General features: G+C 45.7%; 1 pseudogene; it reads left to right on the top strand.

Annotated features, from left to right (window-relative positions):
* The first annotated feature begins 384 nt into the window (after window positions 1-384).
* On the top strand, window positions 385-968 carry LOC103265228 (annotated as a pseudogene).
* The last annotated feature ends 6,520 nt before the right edge of the window (window positions 969-7,488 follow it).

Below are 7,488 nucleotides of genomic sequence, written 5' to 3'. Positions count from 1 at the left end.
TAGACCGGTGGGGTGGGAGGGATCTCTGGCCTCTTAGTGTGTTTGCATGCAGCTAAAATAATTTTGAAATGCTAACAAGATAAGGTTGGCACCAGTATGCAGCTTTCTAGACTCACTTTGGGAAAGTGTAAGTATGTGCAGTAACTCTGTTTTGTTTACTAAAGGAACAAGGAAACTGTGAACCGATGATGAGAGAATTCACCACTTTCCAGGACTCCTCTCATTGCCCAGATGTCTGCAAGTCTAAGGAAGCTCTTGATCTTAGTCCCTCTCTGTCTGAAAACCAGGATAAAATTTTTCTAAAAGCACACATGGCCCTGAATTTGACAAGCTCTCGCAAGGATTTGGCCTTTTACTAAACCGGTGCTCAGCAAGGAGAAGACCATGTTCAGCTTGTGTGCCAAGATCGTGAAGCCCAATGGTGAGAAGCCAGATGAGTTCGTGTGTGGCATCTCCCAGGCTCTCCTGGAGCTGGAGATGAATTCGGACCTCAAGGCTCAGTTCAGGGAGTTCAACATAACAGCAGCCAAGGAAATTGAAGTTGGTGGTGGTCAGAAGGCTATCATAATCTTTGTTCCCATTCCTCAACTGAAGTCTCCCCAAAAAATCTAAGTGTGGCTAGTACGTGAATTGGAGAAAAAGATAAGCGAGAAGCATGTTGTCTTTATTGCTCAGAGGAGAATTCTGCCTAAGCCAACTGGAAAAAGCCGCACCAAATATAAGCAAAAGCATCCCAGGAGCCGTACTGTGACAGCTGTGCACGATGCCATCCTTGAGAATTTCGTCTTCCCAAGTGAAATTGTGGGCAAGAGAATCCGCGTGAAGCTGGACGGCAGCCAGCTCATCAAGGTGCACTTGGACAAAGCACAGCAGAACAACGTGGAGCACAAGGTAGAAACTTTTTCCTGTGCCTACAGGAAGCTCCTGGGCAAGGATGTTAATTTGACTTCCCAGAATTTCAGTTGTAAACAAATATAACTAAATAAAGTATAATCACAGTAAAAAAAAAAAAAAAAAGCACACGACACAGGAGGGGTCTTTACAAAGACATCCCCCTCATTTACTTGGTTTTAATGGCCCTACCAAATAAAGTCACAATCCCTGCTCCAACCCCTTATGTTTTCAAAACCGGATTTCAACCGAGTGACACAAATGGCCAATGGCACTAATGACTGACACTGGAGAGTTCCACCTAGATAATTCAGGTAAGTCCATTGCAGGACTGTCACTCAACAGCACTTGCCCATCCCAGCTTCCCCTTGCCCCTTCTCAAAGACTTTCCTCCCAGGCCCTCCGGGATCCCCACACCACATATCCTGGCTGGGACTGAAGAACCGCTATTGGCCAAGAGGCATCCTTAATGTTGTGATGGAGCCACCGTTTAACTCTGGGGAGGAGAGAGGGAGTTGGCCAGGATCATAGCCTCCCCTTCTCCCCACCAGCCCCCCTGTAGGTGGGATACTCTCCACGACCCTTGTCGGTTCCACACACTCGGGGTTGGTGAGCTGCACGTTGAGTGCTCAGCAGGCAATGTCGCTGCAGGGTCAAGACCACTGGGTCCTGGCCCAGTATCACCTACACTGAGGGAACTGGACCAAGTCACAGGCGAGGACGGGTCCAGGCTTGGAGCTGATGGAGAGGCCAGTCCCTAAAGAGCCAGGTCATCCAGGTCCATCCCCACTCCCCTTCTCGGATGGTCCCCACACACTCACCACCTCCCACCTTCCAAGTGTCTCAGCATCCGCCCTACGAATCTTCCAGGACCTGCATGTCACAGGGCAACACAGGCTAAAACGAAGTGAGGCTGATGGAGGACACTAAGGCCCGGTAAGAGACCGGAAGCTGCCCCCTCAATTCCGGCTCCTGTCTGATTGACCATTTCAAATCCCAGCATCAGTTGATTTGATAAAACTCCAGACCATCTGGTGTTGAGTGACAGGACATGCAATCAGATGTCGTCTGCACGAGGCAAGAAAATGTTGAGATTACTCCTAGCTCCAGAATGTGGTAATGACGGATGTGTGAAGGGGCCCCTTACAGGACTTGCTGGGAACAATGGCGTCTGCCTGGTTCCCAGTTGGTGGGTTCCAGAGCTGCAGGACTACCAGGAGAGGCGGTGTCGACCGACAGTCTAAAGACCCACCAACCAGGAGGGGAAAAAAACTGCCATCATGTCCCGAAGGGGCCCACAAGCCTCCAGCCCCCACCCTTCTGCCCAGACTCCAGGGCAAGGAGAAATCTAAAGGCATTTTTGCCTACGGAGTCCTCGTTTTGCACCCCCTGTCAGTCAAGACCAGAAGGGAGGGGCCTGAAGCTTTTTCCAATCAATCAATGGATGCTGAGGTCTGAACTGGTCAATCAAATGGGAGCTGGAAGAGACAGGGCGGCTTTTGGACTCTGGTTGGTCTTTTGTCTCCTGTGCCTGCGCAGAGTTGGGTCGTCCTCTCTGCAGTGTCCTGCACTTTGGTACCTATGTGTGTCTTCACTTCAACCACTGTCACCCTGTGATCTGCAGGATGTGAAAGTCCTTGGTGAGGCTACCGGGATGTCCCGAGAGGGGGAGATGATGGATTTGGATGACCCACCTATAGCGGGACTGGCCTCCTCCTCAGCTGATGATGAACACATCCCCACGGGCAGCTGGGCCTGGTGCCCTTGGTGTAGGTGAGGCTAGGACAGGACCCTGGGGATTTGTCCCATCCGCAACCTCAAACTAAGCCTTCTGTGAGCACCCCCTCTTTCCACGTTTGGGACCCAAAAGAGTAGTGGGGAAGATCCGACTGACTGGCGGGGCCAATGGAGGGAGGGTTTGGGGTACTGTTCCCCGCCCCTCCTTTCGCCACCCCAAGGTTACATCACAATGTTGAGGAACAATTTCTCTTTATAGCTGTGGAAATCAATACATTTCCACCAGAAAGTGTGATAGATTGTTGAGTTTCACAGGTGTATGGAAGCTTCCATTACATTTGTTTTTTGAGTCAATCTCACTCTGTCATCAAGGCAAGAGTGCAGTGGCACACACACAGCCCACCCAGAATCAACCTGCTGGGTTCCGGTGATCCTTCTGCCTCAGTCTTTCAATAGATGGAACTAAAGGCATGTGCTACCACATCCAGATAGTATTTTTTTTATTTATTGTAGAGAGGAGGTCTTGCCAAGGTGCCTGGACTGGGCTTGAACATGCGGGTTCAGATGATCCACTCGCCACGGCCTCCCAAGCCTACCCAGTAATACTTTCAATAAATTATTTTTTAATGTTGAGTTTAGTAACAAGAAGATAACTCTTCATGGACCGAGAATGAATTTAGCCATATGGATTGACTCCAATTTCCTGTTACTTGGGTAAATAATGAGGAGGAGTTCTGGAGAAACACACTGGTAGATAAGAGGTTTACCACCATATTTCAAAGCCACTAGAAAAAACACATCAAGTGGTCAATGTCCCTACACACCAGAAGCTTCCAACTGTTGTAAAAGGGTAAATGGTTGAATCAGCACCATGTGGTCAGTACAAAGAAGGGATGTGTCCATAGTACCTGACTTTTTGTTGTGAGTTCTGATGTTACTGCTTAAGAGAACATTCACAGACAGAATTGTTGCTGCTTCATTATTATTTCTGTTGGTTCGTCATTGTTAAAAATAACCAAATAGGATTTATTTATCTGTTTTTTCTGTTATGCCCAGAAAGGAGTGCAGTGGAACACTCATGGCCACTGCAGCCTTACCTGCTGGCCACAGGCAATACTTCCACTTCAAACTTCAGGCATGTGCCATTATGCCCAACTAATTGCTAGATTTATTGCTGAAATAAGGTCTTGCTAGGTTGCCCAGCCTGGTCTGGAATCCCTGGGCTCATGCAATCCTCTCACCTCATCTCCCAAACTATTGGAATTACAGGTGTGAGCCATGGCGCCCAGCTATCCCCCATGAGATCCTAACATGGTGACAATTGTCAAGCTGAGAGTTGACAGATATGTTCATGAAAAGTTGAACTCAGAAGGGAGGTCAGCTGTCCTGCTCTGCTTGAGTTTGGTCAGGCAGGTAAGCCAGTGGTGCCATATATTCATTGCTGTAGCAGCAGTTGCCAGTTTTTCTGGCAAGGGAGGGCAATTGTGGGAAGGAAAGAATTAACTCACACTTTGCACTCCTTTCAGGAGCTCACTATTTTAAAATCTGTCTCCTGTTAGAAAAGACAGAGAAAAGTAGACTTCCTCACCCTTTCTGGACCCTCCTGTCTATGGATGTGGTGGTAGGAAGGAAGAGATTGTCCTTATGCAAAAGGCATATACTGGCTACACATTATAACTTATGCCAGGAATTCTATCACTTAGGGAGGCTAAGGTGAGAGGATTGCTTGAGGTCAAGAGTTTGAGACCAACCTCTACAACATAGCATATTCATGTCACTATAAAAATAACGAAAGAGGCTGGGCTTGGTGGCTCCGCCTGTAATCCCAGCACTTTGGGAGGTTGAGGTGAGTGGATTGCTTGAACCCGCACGTTCAAGACCTGCGCAGACAACTTGGTGATACTTCATCTCTACAATAAATAAAAAATTAGCCCGACCTGGTGGCATGCACCTGTAGTTCCAGCTACTTGGAAGGCTGAGGTGGAAGTATCGCCAGAACCCAGCATGTCAAGGCTGTAGTGGCCAGGAGCATGCCACTGCACTACCGTCTGGGTGATGGAGGGAGACCCAACTCACAAAATAATAAATAAAAATTAGCCAGGAGTATTAGCAAAGACCTGTAGTTCCAGCTACTTTGGAGGTTGAGATGGAAGGATTGCCTGAGCCCGGATCAAGGCTGTGGTGAGTAATGATGGTGCCACTTCACTTCTGCCTGGGTGACAGAGTGAGACTCTAACAAAAAATATTTTCAATATAATTTTCAAATAAAGGCATATTTTCAACATGTAGGTGTGATTTGTCCAGATCATCTCACCTGAAAAGAAATCCCAAAGGGCCATGCTGGGTGGCTCAGGATGTAATCTGAGCATTTTGGGAGGCCAAGGAAAGAGGACTGCCTGAGCCCATGGGTTCTAGACTAGCCAGGGCAACCTGGCAAGACCTCTTCTCTGCAATACACTAAAAATTGGCCAAGTGTAATTCAGCCTGTAGTTATGGCTACCTGGAAGACTGAGGCAGAAGGATTGCCTGAGCCCAGGTCATTGCCTGAGTGACTATGAGCATGTCACTGCACTCCAACCTGAGTAAAGGAGTGAGACTATGACTCAAAAAAAAAAGACAAAAAAATCCCAGTGAAGTTGGAGGAAAAGAGAAAAAGTGTAAATGTGTCCCAGGTCAGAAGGACTGTCATTTTTAAAACTTGTAAACCTCACTGCTACTTGTGATGGTCTTGCCTGATGAGTATTTTTCAACTACTTTTGTTCTTCCTGATATTCAAGGACTTTGAAGGACATGTCTCCCTACATACCAGAGGGTCCACTGTTCTCAGCATCCATGCTGCCTAGTTGCCATGAACTGTTCTCACTATGAATGTTTGACCTGCAGTATTAAAAATGTTCCCTTGGGGGGGGGATGGGATTAACAGGAGCAAATATCTGTCTGGGGATGGGAAAACACCTGTTATCAACAGGGTGCCTGAATTAAAATGTGATTCTACACCTAACCCTTAACTGTATCCCACAAAACCATAATTAAAAATATTGATTAATTAAAAAAACGACCCTGAGAAGAAAAAAAAAATAGGGAAAGGTTCATAAAATTCAAGCTCATTTGTGCAAAAAAAAAAAAAAAATGTACCCTTGTGGTCAGGGAACATGGGAGGGTGTGGATATCCAAGCTTCCCATTAAAAATGGGGTAGATCAGCCGGGCTCGGTGGCTCAGCCTGTAATCCCACGCCTTTGGGAGGCTGAGGTGAGTGGATTGCCTGAGCCTGTGGGTTCGAGATCCGCCTGGGCAGCGAGACCTCATCTCTACAATAAATCAAAAAATCAGCCAGGCGTGGTAGTGCGCGCCTGTAATTCCAGATACTTGGAAGGCTGAGGCGGGAGGACCACCGGAGCCCAGCAGGCTGAGGCTGCGGTGGCCAGAAGCGGCCACTGCACTCCAGTCTGGCAACAGAGTGAGACTCCAACTCAAAAAAAAAAAAAATGGGGTAGATCCTCAGATACAAGCAAAGGATAGGAATGTGAACGATGAAGATTTCACATGATGTTCCATCAGCTCCATGGAGAGCATGGTTAATGGCATGCACGTTTACACAGGATGGCAGTTACTGCCCAGGACATCACAAAAATGACTGAATAAAGAATTATTAGAAGAGAGTTGCTCTTTAGGATGCTAAAAACAATATAAATACTTTTTTTTGAGATTACACACCATGGGAGATACCTGTAAATGGACTTCAAGGCACACAGGGCAAAGAGGACTTTCTGGAACAAGGAAACAATGACACCACTAAGTACTTCAATGCAGACACCCAGAATGCAATGTAAAAGATTTTTAAACTAATAATACTATCCCAATAAGAGAATGCTAATGAGAAAATGTATGTAAAGGATTTAGGAGGTAATTGGCTCTTAGAAATTGCTGAAATAATTGCTGGCTACTATTAGGGCCCTCATGCAAAGAAAAAATTGTTTCTTTATTATTAGATTGATATTAAAATATACTAATCTTGGGGCCTGTATCTCAACATGGATATTGTGTTGCATCTGTGTGCATTGGCACCTGAAACCAACTTGTCCCATCATCTTTCCCAGGAGATTGTGGCTGCCATGAGCTGTGAATATGCCACTGCAACCCAGCATGGGAAGAGAATGAGACCCCCCCAACTGAAAAAATAAAGTGCTGAAGCTCAGGCGAATTCCAAATCTCCTGAATCAGAATTTGCATTTTAAGAGATATTCAGTTCATTTTGTACACATTAAAACTTGATGAGGACCTTCCAACGTACCGTGAATTTTCCCTTGAACCAGTATATGCAACCTCTTCTGTGTGATGTAAATGTAGTACTTAAAATAATACATGCCTGTGTTGATGCCCAAATTTATGGTGTATCATTCACAAAAAGTGTACACTGGCTGAGTGGATTTCATTTTATTCTTTTTTCTCAGAAAATGTATTATAGAATATTTCTGTGTTACAAATTATCTTATTGCATAATTCTAGTTGTCAGCTGGACCCTGGCTAATTTTTTTTTTTTGATTTATTGTAGAAACGAAGTCTTGCCAAGTTGCTCGGGCCAGTCTCGTACCTGTGGGATCAATCCTCTCACCTCGACCTTCCAAAGTGCTGGGATTATAGGCATGGGCCACTACACCCAATCTAAGATATTTAATATTTTCCAGACATCTATCTATATCTTGCCTGAAATTAAAAAAAAAACAACTTTTCAATCTGTATTGATAAAATACATTTTATGGTAAATAACTGGAGCTAAAATAAGTGGATCCATTTTTTGTTAATGGGTATAAACCCAGGTAGGAGAGGCACTGACACATAGAAAAGCCTGAATCAAGTGT

The sequence above is a fragment of the Carlito syrichta genome, unplaced genomic scaffold (assembly GCF_000164805.1).
Source record: "Carlito syrichta isolate Samal-C Ts95f unplaced genomic scaffold, Tarsius_syrichta-2.0.1 Scaffold305936, whole genome shotgun sequence".
NCBI classification, from domain to species: Eukaryota; Metazoa; Chordata; class Mammalia; order Primates; family Tarsiidae; genus Carlito; species Carlito syrichta.
The sequence above is the reverse complement of the archived record's forward strand: the minus strand, read 5'-3'. Positions and strand labels throughout refer to the sequence as shown.